At 38.5% G+C, this 25,540-nt stretch overlaps 1 long non-coding RNA gene across 6 annotated transcripts in view; it reads left to right on the forward strand.

Annotated features, from left to right (window-relative positions):
* LOC132249574 (uncharacterized) overlaps positions 1–25,540 on the forward strand; it is a 144,221-nt gene that overhangs the window by 70,223 nt on the left and 48,458 nt on the right. For 3 of the 6 annotated variants that reach the window (XR_009461073.1, XR_009461071.1, XR_009461076.1), the window contains one exon: positions 20,917–21,034. This is a non-coding gene — a long non-coding RNA (uncharacterized LOC132249574). Of the gene's footprint in view, positions 1–10,059; positions 10,164–20,916; positions 21,035–23,312; positions 24,721–25,540 lie in introns of those variants that run through there. The other 3 variants (XR_009461075.1, XR_009461074.1, XR_009461072.1) reach the window with 3 other exon arrangements.

Raw genomic sequence — 25,540 nt, forward strand, 5'->3', positions numbered from 1 at the left:
GCCACAAAAATCTGCTTTTGTAAACCTCATCATTTATCAGGGATTAAAAGAGCAATGTTTTGACAACATACTTGATTTACATACAACTCATCATTTATGAATCAGTAATCCAAGTTGATGAATGCCTAAGTTTTCTGTTCCTGTTAAATGTATTTCAGCTGTTTACATTTTGGATAAAAGCTGCCTCTTACCATGCATTTTGCGGTTCTGTGTATTGGATGCACATTCTCGGGTCTCATCTAGGCCTCAGCAAAGTCAAAGATTTATAACATTTCAGCATAATTTATTTTAAGAGCTAATCAATCAACACTGTATAGCTGACTTCTGAAACTGGCATCATATAAGATGTATTGGCTTCTCGTCCTAGTCCCTCAGGTTCTGCAAAGAGACGAAGCTGTTACTAGAATATGGGCCTGAGGATACATGCTCAAGTGGAAGCTTAATCTGCACCCTTTCTGCATTGGGTTGATATAGTATAACAAAATAAAGCATTGCTACACAAAAAATTCCAGGGGAAAGTTGAAGTGTGCATTGTTACTTTTATAATAATGTGATGATACTTCTCTGTAAGCATCATGTACTTTTAAGTCAGACTTCTAGAGGAAATTATGCACCTTTCAAGTTTCTGTTTACACAGAATTTTCATTTTTACTTGTGACAGTATCTCACAGCTATGTAAAGTAATACAGACAGCAAACGATTTTTCCAAATGGAACTGTGCCTTAGCAGCCACTCACAGAAAACCATTAGCAAATAGACTTTTTCAAAAATATTGAGCTGAGATTTTTCAGAGGTGACTTGTGATTTTTTGGTACCTCAAATTTTGGGAGCCTTGCTAAAGATGCCTGAAAGGTGCCTGGTTTAAAGGCCTATAGGTCTGTCTGAAAAATCAAGCTATACTGAAGTGTTTACAATTGGGAACTCAGACAGTGAAGCACTCAAAATCTTTAGTCTAATTTGTTTGTGTTATTTTCTATTACCTTTATTCTGTAGGGAAAAAATGCATAGTGGTTACATTGTTTTATTTCATGAGCATTAACTGCAAAATACATTAAAAATATTTTTTGTGCCTACTAATTAAATCAACTGTGTCTTAGCTGACCAATGGCTGCTGCATTGCTTAATACACTGTTTCACTTTAAAACTATTTTACTGTGACTCTAAATGGAGAGCTCAGTTTGAGACAACAATTTTTCTGAAAGAGCAAGATGCAATTATTTCTATTACACTTAAAAGTACTCTAGTTTCCAATGCAAAAATAGAGCTTTTTGAAAAATTCTATGAGACTTCTATCTACCAGTATCCATGAAATCTGTTCCTTTCCAAAATCAACAATATCATCCGCAAAGGTTGATGCAGCAGGGATCCAATTTTATAGTGTCTATTTTCCCAGGGTGTTCATTTAGTTGCCCTGTTCTTTGCTAATGTTTCCTATAGAGTTCTCTGTGGTTTTCAATATCCTGCTGGCACTATTTCTTCATATATGATATGGAGCATTTTATATACTAAACCATTTCCAAAAGATCAAATCAACTTGTTCAACATATCATAGTTGCTTGTGTGTTAGTGTGATTGATGCATCTATTTTTTGTTATTTGAAAAACTACGTAAGTATGAACTTTGGCTCTAAGCAACTTAAAGACTGTGGCAAGAAGCAATATGATGACTAGATAGAAGAAATTTTAGCGAGCTGCCCTATCTGTAATCATTTTTGCAGTTTCCTCTGTGATAAGAGAGAAATGAAAAAAACCCATCCCTGCATATTGTGAGTTGCAATATGATACAAGCAGGACTCAAGGCTCTCTTTATTCTCTCCTAGCAAAGTCTATCATCCTCTGACATGTACTAAATGTAGGGTATACTCTCTCAATGGATGTCCTTGACAGCCAAGCAATTAGCATATTATAAGAAGGTTAGACTAATAGGAGTCAATAGAACAGGGATCTAGAGGATAGTATTGTGTCACTAGTTGGCATATGAGAGATAGCAATAAAGTGAAGGTTCAGTCTCTAGTATATTAGAATTTTGTTTATTTCCCTAATCTCAGTTGTATTGATATAAATTCTGCACTTTAAGAATGGGAAAATATTTTCCCGATAAGACATTAATAATAGGAATATTCTAAATTATTGGATTTACAATATAAATGAAAAAGTATTATTTTTTAGGAATCCACATTTTTCCTGGCAAGAATCCTGTTGCTTCACCAATACAATCATAGGATTCTTAGAACATTTTTTCAAAATGTTGAATGAGTTTAATATTTAAAGTCAAACTAGATTTTAAATAAACAGCTACTGAACCCAGCTAGGTTGCTGTTGCTTTACTGTAATAAAGCAGAGTATATTTAAGTAATGTATTTGTGCATATGAAAGAAGGGGAGGAACAGCTTGTCAGTGTTAAATTAATTGAAAGGAAACATTAATTGAAATACATCTCCCACTCAACTGTTATAGTTTGCGATGGTCTCAACTTCCTCAGCTTTGCTAAAAACAGCCATGCCCAGCTCAAAAGGAAAATATGAAACAACAAACCATAAAAAATGTAGAAAGGAAAAAATTCAAGAGAGTGAAAGAAAATCACTGGAGTAACCAAGTGATGAAAAGAGAGAGACAGTAAAATTAAAGTGAAGCAGGATATAGTATATTTAAACTTAAAAGAAGCAAAAGGCTAGGGAACTCAGACAACAAGCTTAGTACAGTTTTGGTAGTGGCAAAGGTGAATTACAAACGACTTGGCATTTGGGCTACGTACAGACAGTTAAAAAGACTGAGGCTGAATCAATTCAGTCCTTGCAGGTTAGTGCAAGAAGCACAGATTAAATTGAAACAGAAGTGAACAGACATTTACCTCTGATTCAGGAAATGCAGCCATAGGCCTGCAGTGGCTCAGGCCAGAAGCTGTGAGGTGCTAGAGCATGGTTCTCTGACTGTGTGTTCACTTCCTATTCCTGTTGCTCCTGAGATCTCTGGGATTTGCAGTCCAGAATTACAGCATCAGGATGCTTCAGGGCTGCTCATTACTTCCTGTCCTGCTTCCAGGTGCCTCTGGAATTTGTAGTCCACAGTTGCAGCCAGCAAAAAGTTTGTGCAAGGGAAGGGGTGTTTAACCCGTATCATTGGCCCCAGACCCAAGCTAGGTTTGCCTGCTGTGGGGGCAGTCATTTCCCCTCCCCCCTTTCCCCCAGTAGACTGAGCTACATCCCCAACCGGTCTTGTCCTCCCCACCCCCTTGTCAGCCAACCTTCACTGCTCTAGCTAGGGGGCAGATGGACAGGGCCAGTGCAGCACAGCCTAGGGCTGGAAAGCATGCTGGGATGCTGGGGACTGTAATTTAACTTGAACCAGGAAGGGGTCTGGGACAGAAGTTTAAAAAACTGGTTTGGCCCAAATCAGTTAAGTCTGATACTACATTCAACCAGGTTTATCTTAAACCAGTTTCAGCCATTTTGAAACTGGTTTACATGCACTGAGCTTCTGTTCTGTTACAGGTTTAAACCAGTTTCTGATGACTTAAAGTGGTTTATGTGTAAATTCTGTCCCTTGGTGTGGAGTTCTTGCTCATGTGAGTAGGTCCATTGAGTAGGTCCAATAGGATTAATTAAATGCCAATAGGATGAGGCTCTTAGGCATGATACTGCATATTTAATGAGCAGATACATTAAAGGATTTCAATGTTTTTAGGTAAAAAAGGACATGGGAGTTGCCAAAGTAGTGATTCATCTTTTCCCAGTAACCTGTCCTGTACTGAATGAAGTCAGTACCAGCTACTTCAGAGGAAGATGCAAGAATTATTGTGGTGTACAGTTATGAGACAGCAGCCCTCCTTTCCCCAACCCTGGTCAGGGTATGGGGCACTTTGCACCTCCCACATAAGGCATGGTCCTTCCAGGGAAATTAGTTAGCTGTTTCCCTCCAAGCCCCACTTGTTGGAATGGATGAGCTACCTCAGCCTTGCTGCCCAGCCAAGCCTGGTGGAGGAGACTTTCTTATCTCTATTCTTTGCATTCAGTGTTCCAATAGGAGTCCAGTTTTAAAAAGCTAATGTTTAATTATTTGGATATACAGGACACAGTTTTAATAAACTGATTTACAGATTACTCAAGACTTCCTTTTTGCACTGTCTCTGAGTATTTTTCTGAGCTATTCTCAGACATACATTCTTTCTAAGGGCAAACCTCAATTCTGATACTGGACCTTTGGATTAAAATATGCCTGTTTGCTTTTGTGTTCCCTTGAGCTAATTCAAATAAACTTAACCCCTATTGGGGATTTTTGCTTATAAGAAATTAAGATGACCAGGACAAATTGTGCAGCCGTTCCAAAATAAGCCAGCACCTATTAATCATTTGGAGTACTGCTTGCAGTTGCTTCCATACATAAGCATAAAAAGGCAAAAAGCAAGAGTTACTGACCCAACATGCCATATTCTCTTGGAATCATCTTGTTTTGAGTTCCAATGTACGTTCAGTGCTGCACTGCACTAGAACTGAAGATAATCCCTTTTCACGGGGGTCTTGTGATCTTTGGTTCCCAGTCATTAAAAGATAACGTGGAGTCATTGGGGCTTCCACTGCTTCTGCCAACATATTCTATTCCCAGAAAGTATAACTCCAGGCAGTTCTTTATGGTTCATTTCAAATCAACCCAGAAGGCTACATGCTGTTGAACCCATCTGAGTTCTCTCTGGCCAGAGTAGAGATTAACACATTAAATACCAGCTGGCATTAATACATAGGAAGAAGGAAAAACAGAGTCCTACATGATAACAATATTAAAATAACTCCTACGTTCTTCACAACATATCACTTTTACAGTATCCTTTTTCAAGCAGTAGGATCAAATTCCTAAATTACACTATTTTGGTTTATAGAATCTTTTACTCTGCCCAGACTGTAAACCTAGAACAACTTTACCTTCTTTAAACATAAATTAACCCTTTTTGTCATTCATGTGTAGGCTGCAAAGTGCAGTTGGACTCATCATATCTGAATAGTTGAAACCTATTATATATCACTGAGGTACCAGAAAAGATGATGAACAAGTACAGGGTATCAAATGTGTGGCAAGTCTTTATGAAGGTATAGGTTTACAGTGGAAACAGACTGTAAATTCAAGCTCAGTTTTTAGCAAATGTTCACCCTCTGATATGTTAATATGAAAGAATATAGGCTTTAAAATGAGGAATTTATTATATGTGAGTTAATAGCATCTATTTTGCTAAATGAAAGATCCTGAATAATAACCTAGAGCTACTTGAGTAGTGGCAGATTCTTTTACTAATCTACAGGTAATTGTCAACCTCCAAGAATATCATTGGTGGGCAGACCTGAGAGACTATGAAGGTCGCTCAAGGCACAGTGTTTCATTTCCTGAAAAGGAAGTAGTGGTGGAGGTGACTTTTTTTTTCTTTTAGTAAAAGAATGCAAATGAAAAATGAAAACAGCACCAAAAAATTGAATGTTGGTTTTGGCCATAAAGTTAGCTCATTTCCTGTTTACATACTTATGGTTTTAGAAATCCTCAGCTACCAGCTTTCTAAATAAAAAAAACAGCTGAGGGCTATGTAGATTAATAAAAAACTTAAATGGCCTGCTGGTGTTTTTTCCTTCTTCCACACTTCTGTAACTCTGGCCGCATATAGATTTTCATTTCTACCAGGAAGAATTTTGGAGAAATTCTTACATGTAGAAAAATAGCCTTGGAGCTGGAGTGTACAGGGACTCGGTTAGGGGCTCTGATCAGGCAGGCCAGCCAGAGCCAAGTACTTCAGTAGCCACACCTGTAGTAAGTCTCAGCTGATGAATTTTGCCCCAGTTCAGGAGCAGTGAGCATCCCAATTGGCTGCTGGGAGTGCTGCCTATCTATTTAACATCAGCTGTGGCCTGAGTTTGCTAATGTACTAATATTTATCAAAATAGTGTCACAGCCCAGGGGCCTCAGTTGTATCCCACAGGAAAAAGAAAAGGTTGCGGAAATATTTGTTGTTAGATCCTCTAAAATAACTTGTCTTAAAATATTTGTAAAGTGGTACTTTTTATTTAAACATATTTGGTGCAATCAACAAATTTTGGCTAGGTACAGACAGGCATTTCGCTTTTACTGGTATAAGTGCTCAGAAGCCAGTCTATACCTATAACAGAACAGAAGTTGGTGCATGTAGACTAGTTAAAAAATGACAGAAATTGGTCTAAGATAGACCTGGATCAATGTGCACTCAGACTCAATTGATTTAGACTGGTGCATTGAACCTCTGTACCAGTTCCTCTCTCAATTCAAGTTAGGTTGCTGTCTGCTCCTTTGCGGCACCCCACTAGCTCCCCCTTGCAGGAGGCACATTAATGCTCACCTTGCACTCAGCAGCTGTGGCCAAGCACCCAGCAGGCTCCGACCTTCAGTTCTCCCAGACCCCTGCCCCCAGTCCTACCTCTTGCCTGCTACCAGCTGTCATCTCCAGGTAGGCAGTGAAGGGAAGGGAAAACAGGCCTCTGCTGCTTGGACCTGGCCCTGGCTCTCCCATACAGTCCCTGTCCCCAACCCCACCTCCTGCCTGCAGCCAGTTGTCAGCCGCAGCCAGGCAGTAGGTGGGGAGGTTAGCTGTGCTCAGCAACCTCCGGCAGCCCAGAGAGCCTGTGGGGCCTGCTGGCAGGCATATGGGAGTGCCCCCAACCTGCTGGTCTCATCCAGTGCAGGCAGCCGACGTACACCCCTCACATCAAAGGGTAAATGTGTTCTGTTCATTCCTGAACTAACCTATGCTGCTTACAGAAACTCATGTAGGTTTAATAGATTCCACCTCGGGCTTTCTGAATGTCTGTACCTAGCCATACTCATGTTGGAAAACATGCATTAGTACTGGCCCCTTAACTCCTCATTATATGAACATACAAGAAAACACAGGATTCAAAGTAGGGCATGACAGACATCTCATAGGCTGTGCAACTCACTGCACATTCACCTGTAAAATTAAATTGACATTCCATAGTACATTTCCTGTTAGACTATTATGAGTTAATCCTATAGAATCACATTATAATGTCAGTTTACAGGATTACTTCCAAACCAAAGTAATCCTTTAATATTAGTCTGTATTATTAATAGAGGAGCTTTAAACTTTTGACATATATGCTGTATAAAATGTGTAAATATAAGTACAGACATTTTTAATCAGCTTTATGTATTTTATGTTGGTAATGTTAAATGAAGTATACGAAGTCTGTGTTTAGTCCTGTGAAGATATCCTGCTAGAGTCATCTGTCGATGGTACTAGGCAAATGTCATGCACTAAATTACACATATTACAGCAAAAAAGGATTACTGGATTTATTTTAAGTCATGCAGTCTTCTGTTAATATTTTACCTCAAAGATGCTGCATTAAGTTTGCAAATTCAAGTGTTTTTTACAGAAGAGGCTAAATTTATAGACTTTACAAATACCTTGTGGTGTACTTAGTTGTTTTTGTAATTTTATATTCAATGATCTAGAGATAATCTTAAAGCAGAATCTTAAAGCTACCAAAGCTTTCCTAGTAGAGATTAATTTAAGGTAAAACTTTGCCTCTTAAAGGAACCCAAAAGATGGGAAAGTTCAAATCTGGGCCTGAGCATTGAAGGATAAGCCTGTCCATGTTGTGGTTCCCAATATTCCTCGTTCTGAATACCTCGGAACTTTAGTGAAACTTTGACCCTGGTTGGTTGAAGTTTGTTTGGGATCCTATCTTTGTAATATGCAAACCCCAAACCTAACCCTTTACCATACCCTGTGCTTCTGGAAGTTTGGATCTGTTACTGCTTATTAAAATACTGCAGCATAAAAGAAGAGCTATTTTATAAAGAATAACTATTTCATGAACTATCTTCCATTGAAAAGAGTAGCCATTAATATTTGCATATGGAAACAATAGGCAGATTGGACTTAGTTAACATGATATTTACTTTCTGAGATGCACTATTTTTGCATTTTTGTTTTCATTTTTCTTTTTATATTTTTTTTCTCTTTTAGTTGTTTGGATTAAGTTATGTAATAAGTTTTTATCTTTATAAAACAAAATTACATGTATTTGAAAATCATGTAATCATTTGTTGAGAAATCATCTCTTGCTTTAAAAAACAAAAACTGTATAGCAAGGAAAATGTGTAGGGGGCTGCAGATATAGTGGGGACTTTTGTGCCTGAACTTCCTGAGCTAGGCTGTGTTCAAATAAACAGGGAAAATTCTCCCAGGTTTGTTCTCCTGGTAGAAAAACATACCCAAATGCATCTGAACAGATATTCAAATGCTGAACTCTGTAAAAATAGAGAGCTTGCAGTGCTGCTGCTGCTTCACCAGGGGGCCCCTATGCACACATGTCGGCTCTGTAGACTCTGTGGGCATTTTTACACATGCAGCAGGATGCTGCTCTGGGCATTTTAATTAGAAAGCTGCACGAATTAAAAGTGTCTGCACATAACATTGGTGTCGCCATGCATCCCCACATTGAAAAAAATGTGGTGGAGCACTTTGAACTAAAGCTCATTGAACGTGTTTTATTTCAAAGTGCACCACTGACATTTTTTCAGTGGAGAGATGTGGGGTGATGCTGATACACACGACATGGAAAGCTGCTCAGGAGTGTCAGTTTTTGTGCTCCAGCAGACTCTATTAATCAAGTCTGCTGCAACACGCTGGGTTTCCAGCACGTCGGAGCAGGCTCCATGTATGTGTACAAGAGCCCCCTTTGACTGCCTGGAGATAGATGGCAGCAGTGACAAGGCAGCCCTGATTGACTGAACCAGAGTGATTAGAGTCAGCCTATGTCCCCTGCAGCAAAATGTGGGATTGTGAAGGCGGTTTGTTGTGATCTGCAGCAATAGAGTCCAGAGAATGACACACTGGGTGTACCTACACATGAGCTTTACTGTGGAGTAGACTAACTAACTCCAGAGTAAAGCATTACCATCTACCCATGTGCTGGTATTAAGGTGCACTAAAATAATTAGCTCTGCCATAAGATAGTACTATCAGGGACAGTATTATCTTACAGCAGAGTAATTAACTACACTGAAACCTATTTGTGGACTCTGGCCAGGGGCCTAAATTGTGCCCAGCCAGCCAGGGGCCTGCTCTGTCCTGGCTTAAATTTCTGGTGTCCTGGGTACACATGTAGACACTGTGCCTAGAAGCACTTACTGTCTTGCACTGCTCCAAAGTTTATTACTTCGCATTAGTTACATGTGTATATGCACCCTCTGTCTTCCTGGGGAAGAGAGGAGAGGGAGCAAAGCACCCTGGGATGCTGAAGGACTGTGCTGTGACTTCTCTCAGAAGAGAACATGTACAGATGTTTGCTTTTGCAGAAGAAACTCTCCTGGGAGTGGTGTGACCTGGGTTGTTCCCAGGTTATTTTTCTCTCGGAGCAGTCATTTTCACTCCAGAAGAAAAATCCTGAACTTCTGTATATCCATGGCTTCTCCTGGCAAAGCTGCAACTCTCTTAGGGGAAACTGAATGTCTCTACATGGCCAGTGTATGTGTTTCTATTTTTTGGTAATGTATTGTCAGCTCCTGCAATTTTATCATGTCTCACAATATATATATTTTTAAATTTAGACCTGTAAATCTTGGAATAGTGCTATTTCATAAAAGTCTTTTGTTTTAGTTAAAAACTGTCTTGTATTCATAGATTTGGGGAAAAAACTTAAAAACTTGAACAATGTATACCTAAAAGCTCAAAACCCTCAAGTCAAATAAACACATTCTCAAATTTGTTTTCCATGCCTAGGAGTGCTGTAGTGAAGCATGCTGTAAGTACTTTGCAAATGATCACTTGCAAAATGGAAGCAATGCATTCACTTTATTGACTTCTGGTGCATACAAGTAGTTCTCACTTGGGCATAAAAAAAGGACTGAATGACCAGGTCCAATATTTGCTGTATTAATGGTGTGACATATACATGCTGTAGTTATAGGAGTTAACAGTAGTTGAAAACATAGGTTGAGAAAATCCAGAGTTATTATTTTTTCTTGGGTACAATAGTGATATAGCCATTTTCTACAATTTGGTTATTTAATTCCATTCCAGGTTTACTGACATTTCATTTCCCTGAAGATATTCACAGATCATTCCATTCTCTGAGGTGCTGCAATCCAGCTTTGTTGTGCTTCAGCCCTGTCTTGAGGGTTTATGTGAGTAGATAGTTCTTGTGTTGGCCCTCTGCATGGGGTGGTATTTGACCTAGATTGACTTAAGAGTGATATGAACAGTCAATAATTAAAGTTGCCCCATTGGACCTATCCTAATTTTGACAGTTTTTTTAGTCTTTCAAGTGCATTTGGCAGTCAGGCCTGAAGTCCTCAATTCCTGAGCATAGCCTGAACACACCTTTTCCTCTCAAACATTAGACTGTACAGATCTTATATACCTTATATATTTCCTATAGAAGAGGAGCATTCTTCTGATCTCTGCTCCTCAAACACTGAATATATAATTATATCTGTACAAAATTACCTTTGTAGTGTTCCCAGTTGTATTTTATAGGAGGCCCTTAAGGACCAGATGAACAAAGCATTTTAATATATTCCTTATTCCTTAAAACAAACTGAGAGCCAGCGGTTACCTTTCAACACAGTTCTTCTCTTTTTGTATGAAATCCCCAATTTGAATCCAGAATCAGCTGCAACAGCTCCTCCGTATCCCTGGGTGCATCTACATAAGACACTTTACTGCACATTAGACTAATATAATGCACAGTAAAGCATCACTGTCTACACATAGGCAGTGATTACGACACAGTATATTAGCCTAATGCACTGTTTTCTAGTACCTGTAAATACAGGTACTAGAAAAAAGGTGGATTAACTAATGCACCATACTGCACATGTAGATGCTGACTAGGAGCAAATTGATCCTGGATCAGCCCAAGCATCAGGGAACTGCACTCCTGCCTGGTTAAGCCCATATCTTTGTGGGGAGGGGGAGAGCTGTCCTGGCTGGGTGGGCAGCTCCCAGCTGGACTGGCATCTCTGAGCCCTAGGGAGGAAGCTGTCCTAGCTAGGCAGACAGTGACCTTCTAGGTTTGTAGGGGAGGGGCTGGTCAGGCAGCCTGGGGCTGGCACCGCAGGGGAGCCCGGATCTCCACCTGGCAGGGCTCAATTTGCTCCCAACGCTCAAACAATTCAATCTCATTAATTGCATGTGTAGATGTGCCCCCTATGTACTATGTTATCATTGCAGTAGTGCTGATGATTTCATAGTGTTTCAATCACTTGATGTAAATGAGACCATGCTCAGGCTCATTCTGTCCTAATGTCTTAATCCATACCTTTTATTTAGCCTAAGCAGTGCATATTATGAATCTCCTGAGATAGATAGGTATCCACTGCATGACTAGGCAGTAGGTGACCAGTCCATGTCAGGAAAAACATGAGTTTGAACTCTACAGCAAGGCTGATTCATTTAAGTAGCACATGCATTCCTGCGTACAGTACTCACAGAAAATCAGCAATTGATCATGGCCCTGCAGAAAAGGCATAAGAAATACATGACATGAAGTATACTGCAGCCAGGCACTGAAGCCATTAATAATTCATGTGTTTCACATGATGCGACAAATGGTCCTTTTTGTCACTTTGTTGAAATACTGGTATTTTTAGTTTCCTTTTATGCTGATCAGTTATGTGCTAGGGGAAAAAGCCCTACACTAACACCAGTATATTTTTTATATTAGTTTCATATCCTTGGAGGTTTCATTTCTGTTTCACTTATTTGCAGTAATATCCATACAGAACTCATTAAAACACTGATGACAGGTTTGTTTAAGCCTTTTACCATTTAATTTTCTTTAGTTAACTTCTTTAATTATTATCACTGCGCTCTAATTTTTAACCTGATACTTAGCAACACTGAACATTATTCCTTATTTTGCAAATGCTTAAAATGATATAGTATCTCTAAGCAACCTAAATTTTGAAAGTAGCAACCTCTGTTCTCAGGGATCACACATGCTTGTGGATGTTGTATGTCACAGGAATGCATACTTTTCACAGTGTTCTCCTGTGTCAAGAAGTACAGTTCAGGAAGTATGAAATTCTGGGTGCATTTTTCTTCTGAATCTAAATAGATCCATAAAGCTAAAGTAGACCCTGAATGAGCATGTACTACGTATGGCACATCATACAATACAATTTAATTTACCTTCAGGAACATTTCTAGTGTTGTCTAGATGGGTTATTTTTATTCTTCATCAGATATGTTAATAACATGTCACTGTATCCTCTGTCTGCCTGCTGGATCAATGATCAAATTGTGCGTAATGTCAAGTCTGCAAGGGAAGAATACAATGAAATGGCAGGTGAAGGACCTGACAGTGTGGGTATACATTTTAAGTGATAGTTACATCCAAGGAAAATGCTGGTTTATAAAATGGGGAGGAAAAATCAATTAGTCAAAGTTTAGTTACATACAGTAGAAAATGATACTCTAACTCAGTACTGATTATATGATGAGGTCAGGTATTCAGTGTATAATAATCATTTAATCTAATCTCACTGGATTTCACAGCTTTTCTGTGCTACTTTCTGTATTTTGTGGATCAGAAAAAAACTGAACATACCCTTGTCTTTCATATGGTGTTGCTTGACAATATTTTGTGGTTTGATGAGCATTTTTTACATTCTGTCTAGCTTTGAAAGTACTGCTGTATGTTTTAATTTTCCATATCAGTAGTGGTGACCTAACAATTTTAAGTTTAACATTTTCCTGTCTTTTGTATTTGTAAGTGATCTTAATCCTTGTGAAAGAGAAGGAATAAAAGGACTAGTTTATCTTACATGTAGCGCAACGTAGGCATTAGCCAGGCTCCTGCAGTTACCCCTGCACCTTGAGAGTGCTTTGAAACATCTTTGCTATTCTGTTTGTGGTCTTTTCTTGAATAGAGATGTCCAAATATACTGGTGTGAGTTATGGTTTTATGATGTAGCCAAAAAATTCATTATACCATGTTTTAAGACATTTATAGACTAGCATACTTGACTGTTGGGTATTTTTATTCATATGACATTATAACTTTTTATTGTATCCGTATTGATGTAACACTGCAGCAGTAGTCTATAGCTTTTTTTTTCCTATTGCCTGATGTGCTGCCAAGGTAGACTTGTATGTATAATATTCAAAGCTTTGTAGTACAGGCCACTACTATGTAGAGAGGAAATTTTACAGGCGTCTAAGCTAATGCATAAAGTTAAATAAACACAGCCAGTGCTCTTTGTATGACATCAAAGTAAACATGAAAGCAAAGGTAGTATATGGCTTGTCATGTCATCAGAATCCTAATGTCTTTATATCCTTTACAAAAATATCTGCTGCATTCCTTCCAGTTTATGAAAGCAACGTTTCAAATTAAAATGCTAAGTTTATTGTTAAAAAGTTTTCATAATGCATCATGTTTTCCCCATGCTGATCATAAATAAGGCTGAGGTATATGCTTGGGGCCTGACTGAATGCCAGCAGAAAATAGATGGGACTCCTTCCATTAACTCTAGTGCCACTGCATGTTTTAATGTTTAAGGTGCCAGTCAAAGTTTGGAGGTATAACACTTTTTAAAGAGGTTTTCAGGAATAAATAGATGAACAGCAAAGCTCCCCCAAACATGGAATTAAAACAGAAAACAGGATGCAAAGTAATTTTGAGGTATAATGAGCGACCACAACTTTTATTGATGTCAGTCAAGAGAAGTTTTGGTATCCCTGAATATCATCATCATCATCCTCAGATTCCTAGTTCTAACATCTCACTGGGTCTGACAACATGCAAACTCCATTAATTATTTCCTATCTTTGCACCATCTGCTATGATTTTGTGTCAGGAGCCACCTCTTATAATAATACACCTCATCTTCCAAATACCCAGCATTCCATGCAGTATCTAGTATTTATACATTCTTTTCACGTGCACAAACAACATCAGCCTCTGTATTCTACATATGTTTTCCAACTCTCCTGATTTAGCATGCCTCTTAGGCAATCATTCCTCACTCAATCTCTTCTTGACTTCCTAACAGTTGCCCTTAGAAAACTCAGTTCTGCAGCTTGCAACTAGCTGAAACCCCTCTTTGTTAGTACCCATGTCTCTGAACCATTCAGTGTAATCGGAATGTAATATTTCTTGTATGTCATTAGCTTCACTTTTCTAGGGACATTACTGTTCCCTGCCAACAGTTTAACACTGTTCCAAAAGTTCCTTGCAAGCTACAAACTTTTGTCAGTTTTTCTGCAGTCCTTTTAAAACTTTTGATCACCAAGCGGTGGTTATCTTCACACTACCCTGACTGTACAGACATTTATATATCTATGTTTTCATTAATGTACAGAGAAAGAGGAGAGAAATGGAAAGATGGAGAAAAGGTAATGAGCATTTTAATATGCTTTAAAGAAAATGCAGGTTCAAGTGCTTGTGTGTGTGGGGGGGGGTGGGGCTTCACTTTATGAACATCAGTTAAACTGTCTGGTTCTAGATTATCATACTTTTGGTCATTCTTGAGACCACAATTTAGACCATCTTCAGGGTGCTCAGGAACTATGTAATTTACCCTAGGGAGCAATTTGACTCCCAAGAATTAGAGGTGTTAGAAAGGGAGTGTAAGGTTATACAGCTACTTTACCCACTCAGTCTTGGGATCTCAATGCTGCTTTGGTACACATAGACCTGACAGATCACTTAGAGCAGGATTACTCAAGTATTGGGGTACGTACATATTATTTGAGCCTGGCATAAAGAATCCTGAAGCATGTCCTTTCTCTGCTGTCAGAAAATCAGGCCTGGCTTTGTTTTTGCTAAGTCTTGCTTAATCCTGACAGATGATTCATAGACAGAGAACAATAGTGAGATGCATGTGACTTCCATAACACCCCTTCTGCCTGAATTATGCTGTGCTCTTCGCATGTAACTAAGGATCTGGTCCACGAACCTTAAACAGTTTCCTATTCTTGATGTGTTCAACTTATCACCATAGGAGGGACTATCCTAAATTGGTTTGTTTTTTTTTTCCATTGTTGATGACTACTTTGATTCAGTCTCCTCCGTTAGCTTTGTAGGGTAAATTTCATTTTCTAACAGGCTGTCACAAGTGCTTAATGTCAACAAGCAACAAAGTAGTTCTTTGTAAAACAGCGTAAATGAATGCATATGCTTTATGTTCCTGGTACATGAGTCATTTATAAAAGCTTGGGCAATAATTACAGCTGGGGTGGTAGTAATGGCATATATAAACTATGATGAACAAATTTAGGAGTGAGACACATTTGTTGAGCTTCCAGGGAAGCTGAAATAAAAAAAATGTTTCCACCTAAGTTATGAATGAAACAAGACCCTTTTGACAAAGGCATAATGTTTTTGCACATTTATTGTTAATTACTTTAACCCTGATGCCAGAGGGTCTGTGCAGATGAAACTAGAACAGACATGTGTCATTATTTCTGACTGTTCAGTAGACACCTTAGTTAAGTGTTGGTTCACCCAATTCACAGTGGGAAATTGTGGTGTCTATAAAATACAAGATAAGTGAACTTTCTCAATGACTTATAATACAACTTCATGTGTGCGTGTGTGTGTGCGTGTGTGCGTGTGTGTATTAATACCTGTGTTGAGAAAAAAGAGGTCATAGTTTTACATACAGTCTGATGTACATGTGTAGGGTTTGACAACTTCAAAAGATCTAGGGAAAAAGGAATTGGTAATTAGATGAATAATGCAACTACATATATTTAGGGATGGGCAGTTCTGAAAAGGCTCAGATGTTTGATTTTGTTCAGCCTCCACTATGTCTGTGAACTCATTTAGTGTGCAAATAATATCACAAAATGAGAGTGTTATACAGCGATGACAAATAATAATTATTGTTTTTGATAAGTTTAGCCTTTTTTAAATAAAAATTTCACATGAAGCCAATTATTTTTGTCAGATGTATTCATTTGAAGTTATATGAAAAACATTATTGACAAATAATACTTAGGGCAGGGTTTTGATTTTGCTTGGCTTACCGGAGTACCAAAAAAGCTCAAAATCATCAAGCAGGTGCTTATTTTAGAACCCATCCAGTGGAGGAGAAATAGCTGTGATGCCTTATAGTCTAACTATCCCACATAAAGGTCATATCAAATCATGTTTGAATTTGGACAGAGAACTGTCAATAAATATTCAAGTTTATGGTATACAAAACTCTAGAGCTCTTGGTTCAGAGATGATACCTTTTATTAGACCAACTAAGAAATCACAAAAAAAATGATCTTTTTCTGCAAGCTTTTGGGCACACACATTATAGTACAAGTATTCATACCAACAAATTAAAAGTTCAGAATATTTATAGATTCGTAGATCCTAGGGTCGGAAGGGAACTCAACAGATCGTTGAGTCTGACCCTCTGCCTAGGCAGGAAAGAGTGCTGGGGTCAGATGACCCCAGTCAGATGCCTAGCCAGCCTTTTCTTAAAGACCCCCAAGGTAGGGGAGACCACTATCTCACTTGGAAACCCATTCCAAATTTTGGCCACCCTTACCGTGAAGAAAAAAATCTCAGCATTTACTTTTAAAATGAGTTATTTCCATGAACGTTCTTACCAGCATCAGAAATTTCAGGGAAAAAACAGAAAGATGTTATTATCACACCTTGTATATATGTTTTGTATCCCTCTACCAGATGATCCATAGAGATGATAAAAGCCTACTAAGATGCATACAGTTGCTTCTTTAAGACTTATGTTTTTGTGCTGAACATAGAGATCCCCTTGGAAGTTTTGTTGAGGTTATTCATTTTATTGGATATGTGAGAGTTAGTAACTTGTAAACCATTGAAGTAATAATGGCATATGATAAGTCATTGCTTCTGATCTGGATTAGTTATCCTTTTGGCAGCCAGTTGCGGCCTACTTGACTGACAGGAAGTTAACCCTGCCCCCAGGCACAGCCATAGAACAAGCAGAGCAGATGGTGACAAGCTGTCCTGACAACCATCTTCCTGCTAAACTTCCAGACTGCCCTGATCACAGCATCTTACCTCAACTGGTCTATGTTTTGCACTTCTAGTATCCATGCTTAGCGTGGCTTCCTCCTGACCATAACACTGAAGTGCTGATCTTGGCATGATCTGTGGCTTCTGACCTTAGTTTGTCTTCATTCTGTCTCATTGACCTTGACTTGTGCCTGACCAGCACCCTGACTTCTTGACTGATCAGGTCCTCTGTATCTAGACTCCAGCTTGATCACTGGTTCAAGACCTTGGCTATGACCCTGTCTTAATTCTTAGCTTTGGCCTCAGGTTCTGGACCTTGGGTCTAAGGCTACGGTGGACTGCCCACAGCTCAGTAATGAAAGAGGCTTAACAGAGGTCCTTGGAGCAGGAATAGGTGAATAAAGGAACTTTGGAAAGGTCCAGAATCCAAGACTGTGCTCAAGGATATATCATAAAACCCTCCTGAAGACCACACTTTCCAGAAAAACCCTGGGAAAAAAGTTAACCCTGCAGGATGTCTTAGTTGTGCTCTGGACTGTAGGAGTATAAGAAGGAAAATGTGTTCTGGAGCCAAAGTCCATTCACTAAGAAGATACTACCAGCAGCTCTCTTTCATTTAAACCACAAAGGCTCTATGTTAAGCATGTTGGCTGTTGACAAGTGTCATGGAATTTTTTTATGTGCTCATTATGGCTATGTTTCTTAGATAGCATTCTTTTACCAGGGACAACTCTTAGGTGACCAGGTCTTGGGCAGTTTGGTGAAAGAACTGACTCTCAGAAGGACAGATGAGTGTTGGAGAGCTAACTACCAGATCCAGAGGGAGAACTTGAAAGAGAATCTTTAATACAAACCAGGGTCAGAGTCCAGAAGGTCGGAAGCTACCAAGCCAGGGGTGGGAGGGGAGGAGGGAGGGAGGCAGGGGTAGAACCCACAGGTTGAAGTCCAAACATGAACTAAGCCAGGGGTCAAGAACCAAAACACAGATCTGTAGAGGAAACCCAAAGCCAAAGTCCAAGAAAAAGCCAAAAACCGGGGTCAGGAACCAGGAAAACCAGAGCTCAAGCCAGGAGGCTTGTCAAAGCAGACTGCGTCTGAACTCTTGATTGGCCTAGAAACCCATAGCACCAGCTGGTACTAATGGATAGGTGGCACTCCCAGCAGCCAACCAAGAAACTTGCTGTTTCTAAACTGGGGCAGAGCTTGTTAGCTGAGAGCTTACTGAAGGTATAGCTGCTGAGGTACTTGGCCCAGGACCCAGAGTGATGGTTTTGTCAGCTGGCCTGCCTCATAATTAATTTCCAATTAATTTTGTTTTGTTTGATTTTACTCATTTAATATCCTTTCCTTCTTAATTCACTGGTCTAGATTTCTTTTACTATGATGATTACAGTTCAACATTTGCAACATTCTTCATTTTTTCTGGTGTTGCCATGATAAGAAAGAAGTGCTCTGAAAGTGTTGAAGAAATGCCATTTCAGTCAAGCCACTACCCTTGAGGGGAATGCTTGTGAACAAAAATTTAGTTTTTGTTCTTAATTTCTAAACACATTTTGAAAATCTGTTTTGAATTATTTCCTTTAAAGTGAATGTGAATCTTCATGCTAAGACAATAAAAGAAAAAAAAATCTCACCCCTTCTCAAATGAATTAGAGATGGCAGTCTTATGCGTCTGGAGTTGACTTACAGCACTTGATGTTAAAATGTAGCCCTTTGTAGAAGTTGTAATAAATTAAAGCCATTGTCAGAGGCTGATGCTGTCAAACCTACACCAAAAATAAATAAATAAATAAATAAAAATGGTCACCCTTTAAATTTTGTGCTCTAAGAAGAATTTCAGTCTTTGGCAAGTTGACAGTAAAAATAGACAAAAGCAATATTTTAGGATGTTGTGCCAAAGATCATGTGTGAAAGCCTGTGAGTGTCTTGCATTAAGCTGTGAGTTATAGCTGCTTAGTCTTGAGAACTGAAGAGTGGCATATTTCTTGAGGCCTTTGGGACATGCAAGTTATACATTTCTCTTTTTTTGAATGACAATGTGGTCAAACTTTGCAGCTAGTAACACACGTGTCCATTTTCAGTTCTTTTATGTAGAATATAAAGTTGAGGTTAATTAAAAAACTGACTCTTAGCACGGAGGAAAGAAAGATCAGCTGAGACAAGTGCACAACAATGACTGAAATTGGTACCTTGAGACAGGTGATAATTTGGTATAGCTAATTATTATTTTTTTCCACATGAAATAATGTTAGAAACATAATAAATTGTTTTTATTTTGATAAGTAAAATGTTTTAAAATGTGGAATCAGTAGTGAATTTGTCAGAAAATCCTCCTCCCTCTAAAAAAAGAAAGAGAGGTAACAGTGGTTTAGTGTATTTTTTTGTCATGTTTCATTGTTTCTCCTGCCCTGACCTTGTTGCTGGTACCTTGAGACAACCTAGGGACCAGGTCTCTTGATAGTGATGATCAGGGTCTGAATTTACTGAAATAAACAGGTGAGCTGAAACCATCTAAACAACTTGGCATTGAACTTATGGTCTAGGCACAGACATTCAGAATGCCCAAGGCAGAATCGATTTAAGTTGCACGGTATTCTTAGCGGTGTAGTTGAGATTGGTAGCAAACAGGACACATGTTTGCCTTTTGGTGGTGGTGGGGGTGTAAATCTTAGGCTGGATTCCGCCATTTTTAAACTAGTCTATGTGTGCTGAACTTCTGTTCTGTTATTGGGTATAGATTGGCTTTGTTTGTCAAACTTCTGTTCTGTAACTGGTATAGACCGGTTTTTGATGATTTAAATTGGTAAAAGTGTAATGTCTGTACCTGGCCATAGAGTTTTAAATATATTTAAGAAATGCCAAGTGGTGCAACTGTTAGATATCATAATCTCAACTAGCTGGTACTACCTCACTTCTTGATTGGCCCTCATTCCATGGTGGATTGCCCCTAGTATCCTTTTGGCCGTTGATCTATTTATTGCTGTTGATAATAGCTTTTTCTTAAAACGGCCTATTCACATGAGTAAATTTAAGAACAAGCCTAAATGCAGGATCAGGACCTTAGATATAAAAGATTTATTTATAAAAGATTTTATTTTAACCACACATTCACCCTTTGAGTTCTTACTTTTATGAATATCTGTGGAACTTTATAAATCCCGGGCCCATTTCTTATGTTTTTTTCCTTAAGTCTCCATGAGGCCTTGTTAGAAATAATTTTGTGTGATTGATTAGTTTAGAGTTTCATGTCCTGGAGTGGTGCTATTTCAGAACACTGTCTTGAGTTATAGTTTACTATAAGTAAATACTTATTCCCATTCCATATGAACAAAACTGTTCCCAGAATTTGCTATTGGCAGCAAAGTGTTTCATTTTTGAGGCTGTGACTTAAGTTTAGTTAAGCGTTTGTTCTCTCACTGGAAGAAAATTCACTTGCACACAAGTGGTGATTCATTGAATTAATACTTATCACAACTAGCTTAAGCTTTGTGCATTTCTTCTATCCCAGGGTTGGTTCTAAATTTACTTCTAAAAGTATCTATAATAGATGTCATTCAGTAAAGGGAAAAAAAAAAGTACGAATTGATCCACTGCTTAAGTTGCTTAAGTCATAATTTTCTTAGGTCAGGTAAACTCTCCCTCACACGCATGTCCATTCTATTACATTCTCCTGATCTTTTACATAGATTCTTACATAGATATAAATTTTGTATTTTTTTTTGTAGTGGCTTGTAAACCCTGCTTGGTATCCTAACAATTTTTCCTTAATTTATATTAATATCCAATTTTGTTTTCTTTTTGACCTTGCCTATTTTTATTAATATCCACTCTGACATGCCACAAATCATACAAACCTAACTGCATCACATTCTTTGCATAATGTTTCTCCTTTTCACTTTTTGGTTATAACATGCTTCTGCTGTGTTCATTTTCAGGCTCCTAAGCATATAAGAATGTATGCCCCTAGGTGACAGATTTCGGACCAGAAAGTCATGATTTCAAGTCTCAGCCCATGATTTGGGCTCATATCTAATCTGGACATTGTAGCACTAGGTAAGTAATGTTACAAGCTGGATACATTTTCATGTTAACTGTTATTCCAGTTTTCAAAAGCACTTAGGAATGACTTTTAATAGGACTTTGGGGCATTTTTTCATGTGCTCTGGGGCATGGGGCCAGGTGCTTTAATTAGTGAGCTGTGTATCAGCATCACCATGCATCCCTATGTTGAAAAAATGGTGGTGGGGCGCTTTGAACTAAAGCTCATTGAATGTGTTTTATTTCAAACCACCCCACCACCATTTTTTCAGCGTGGGGACGCCACTACACATGATGTGAAAAGCTGCTGGAGCATGTCAGTTTCCATGCTCCAACAGACTTGATTAATTGAGTCTGCTCTGACATGCTGGATTTCCAGTGCATTGAAGCAGGCTCCATGCATGTCTATAGGAGTCCTAGGCTCCTAAATGTCTAAGTCATGATTGAAAATGGGACCCTTGGCTCCTAAGTCATTGGGAACTCTTAAAAAATTTATCTGCTGCTAGTTGGATGCAAAATTATCTGGTAACTGTCCAGGTAGAACTATTTTTAATAAGAGTAACCTGGTACTCTTAAGTCCACTATTACAATAAAGTTTCTGGTTTCTTCTCTTCTATATATAATCTGGGTTTCAATCTTTAAATTTTTTCTTTATAAATTTTAGTATGGCCATTGTTACTTTCCATGAGACACCTATGACAAAGAAAGAATGGCGAGTAAAGGAAAAATGTTGTCAGGAATTCTCTTCTTAGATGTCCAGACAGATTTCTGTCTCTGCTTATAGATGCTGGGTCTATAGTCCGCAGCTGTAGCAGCTGAGCTGAGCTATCTCTGCAAAGAGCACACAAAGTACAACAAGGTTACAGTGCATTTCCTGTGCATCATCATGCAGCCTTTTGTATAGGAGTTGACTTTTCAAAGTGTAAAATGAAAGTTAAAGTTGCAAAATTTGGATACATTTAAAATGAAGTCCAACATGACTGTAGCAATTGAGTTTATTGAATTAGCTGTCACAGAGAGAGAGAGAGAGAGAGAGAGAGAGAGAGAGAGAAGCAATATTGGCATTGACTACATTACACAGACTCAGAGTTTCATAACTTATATACGCCTTATCTGTGCCTGTGCTCTACAATTAATAATAATGTGTATTAATCAGGGGGTTTATAATCTACCTATTCCTTTCTCTTGCTTTCCTTCTACTCCTCCTTACCTCTTTCTGATGAAAACAACAAGAGTTAAATTTCCGGGGAATGAATGGGAAAGGGACTGTGATATGTAAGAACATAAAATACCTTTGCAGCATTCTAATTCCTGTTCCAAATGTCATCTCTCTAATGTATCACATTTGGAACAATTTTTTCTCTTGTGGTCCCCTTCAGGAAGGATTTCGAATTAAACAGCAGCATTTCCAGCAATAAATGAAATTAGCTGAAGTATTGCCACCATTTTTTAGCCAACAAATCAAGGATTGAGAGGCTAAATCCAATACTTTTTGGCTCAAATTTTTTTTGATACTTGGAAATTTCTATCAGATATCTAACAGTGTCTCCCTAATTTCTTTCTGGTGGTGATGGTAGGCACTCTCAGAGGTATTTAGCTACCCAACATTTTTCCAATTAATATTTAGAAATATTCACCTTGCTGGATATGACTACTAAAATTATGCTATTTAAAGATATTTGAAAAATAAATGAGGCATATAGTTACCAGTTAATTTCAACTTGTTTTTCTGCTATTTCTGTTGACCCCCACATATCATTCAAATCTACTATAGCTAAGTTATGCACATAGACTAAATGTTGTCTTGTTTTTCTTGCATACCTAACATATACATTTAGGTGGAGTTCTTATTCATAAGTGCCCTTTTCACAGATTAGCCATTTCTCTGGCTGAAAAGACATCTAACTTGAACTCTAACCTCTCAAAACTTTCACAGTCCCACTTCTCCCTTAAATAGAAAACAATCTCATTAATTCCTCACATAAACATCCAGAACACTACTTTAACAGGCTCGTAATTTATAAACCTTACACTATTTTTCTCTGAGAAATATGTGACAGCAGAAACATTTTGGGCTATCACAGCAGAAAAATCAAACATTATTCTTTCACATAAATCGTTGACACTATATGAGCCATATTTTCACAATAGGTGGGCTCATAAAAATGAACCTGCACCTGGTATGGCCAATTATGATTTATGGTAGAGTACTTGTAATCTGCAGTAAATGGTGTGGTGGGTTAATGACCTAGCAGTTTTCCTTTGTCAATCTTGAGTCTTTCAAATCCATTAGGTCAAAAGTGGAAATGATTTTGCCATCTCATTCTGCTTCCAGTGGTCAGATGCCCATAAGAAAACACCACCACAACAGGTACCTAATTAGCACCTATGCTGGATATATAAGTGAAGAAGCCTAGGACTGAATGAAAATGGAAACTGTATAATACTTGCGTCAAACTCCAGTAGTGAGCCTTCCAGATCAAGTTAAGGCTCATTGTATGGGGAAGCTGGCAATACTACTGTGGTACTGTTACACAAATGCTGATGCACAAAAGCTGCTTCCTTCCACATAGGTAGACATCATGACAACTTTTTCTCCCTTATTCTCCTTCTTGACTCCAGGACAGTTTTCATGCATTAGGATCTCATTCTGAGCTGATGGTAAGGAAATACTTGTGCCCAGTTTTCAAAACATTAGGTGTGCAGTAGCACATAGACTGTTTGCCTATTCATCTGTCTGTCTCGTTACCTCATATATATCATATTATTTGTTTCCTGAATGGTATTCTGAAAGGAAAAAATCTCTATCACACCTTTTCTAAATGTGACAGTTTAGACAGATACAATTGGAAAAAAGAGTGTTCCCAAGAGTATTCATATTCTTAGTTTGAAGCCTTTCTCCTCCTTATTTCCTGTCTTAACTTTTGCTAGGATTTTTCCACGTGAGATATATTAATAATAAATAATGAATAAATAAGCCGTTGCACTGTGTATCCAACAGCACGCCTGTCTTTCTCTAAATCAGGTGCTGAATATATAAAGACTGTTTGTTTTTTAAGTGCACTCCATTGTAATTTTCATGATGTTTGTTATATAAGGAATAACTGTAGATAGTGTCATTTTAAATACTCTCTTTTTGTATTTGGCTTATGCTAATGGCTATGCTGCAGAACTTTAGCTTTTTTTCCTTTAATAGTTATTCCTGATTTCCTGCTGTGGATATATATTGAACAGAAGAAATTAGCTGCAGAGAGAATTAGAGGGTGTAAGTGTGATTGTCTGAGTCATGTAAATGCCAAAAGCTTTTTGTGACATTTTTGAGACTTTAAAAATGAAAATATGTTATTTGCACACTGGCTCCTGATGAAATATGACACACTGCAGACATGCTGTGAGTTTAAGATTGGGCTCTAGGCCATTAGTGGCTATGCACATGGGGGGCCTCGGGCTTCATGGAGGCAATGCAATGATCCACGTTCTGTATGGACCTCCTTTGCTGATGAGCTAAAGAATCCTCATCAAATCAATGAAAGCTAATGAGAATTATGGACTCGCTATCCAGATTTCAACTTTAAAGTATATAATTCAAGCTTGATGTAACTTTTGTCTTTTTTCCAGATGGTCTTACACCTTCACTGTAATCACTTTTGAAATATTAACAGTATCCAGTACATTCAGTTTTAAATGCATAACTTCCAACTAAATTATATGTGAAATTTATTTAAGGTGGTACTGTCATTTTAAGTTTACAGTGTGTAATTACAGCATGCTTCAGATCTCTGGTGCATGAGTAGTCTTTCTGTCTATGTTTTTAATTTGGCTTCAGAATGTGGTGCATGTGTGCATGCTTCTATTTTAATGTATTATTTTAGCTGGCAAATGAGAGCAGAGCAGACTGAATCTATGCAGTGTTACATGGTATTACAGTTTGAATGTGCTATGAGGAGTTGCATGTTAATGGTTAATACCATTTCTTGCCTACACAGCTCTGACTTGCTACTAGAGGGCTGGTGAGCAGAGGTGTATTTAGGAGCTCTACATCTGCTCTGGATCCCCACCCAGAAAGGGCTGGGAGCAGTGCATCCTGATGCTGGAGGACTGGCAATTGCTAGTTTTATCCCCATGGAGCAGACTAAATTTACCCTCACATAAGCTGGTCCAGAGTTAACCCTCACCTGAAGTGGCATCATTCTGAGATGCTCAGAGGGCATTTAATGAGCGCTAACATCCAGACACTTGTGTTTTAAGTGCCCTTAGTATGGTCTCAACGTAATATGCAACTTCACCCTGAGAGAGTACATGTGGAATATAATCCCTATGTCTGGGCTGCTGCTTCCTTCAGATCTTTCCTAAACAGACATCAAGAATGCCTTGTAGAAAAGCCATGAAGGCAGGGTTAGGAGACTTTTGGGCCTGGAGAACCTACTCCCTATGAATTCATGAGGAAAAATAATTTGATTCCCAATGTCTTAGGTGGTAGGGACTGAGAACATGGCAAGGTGCTGCCCTCCTGCCGTTGCT

Source organism: Alligator mississippiensis, chromosome 3 (assembly GCF_030867095.1).
Source record: "Alligator mississippiensis isolate rAllMis1 chromosome 3, rAllMis1, whole genome shotgun sequence".
Lineage (NCBI taxonomy): Eukaryota > Metazoa > Chordata > Crocodylia > Alligatoridae > Alligator > Alligator mississippiensis.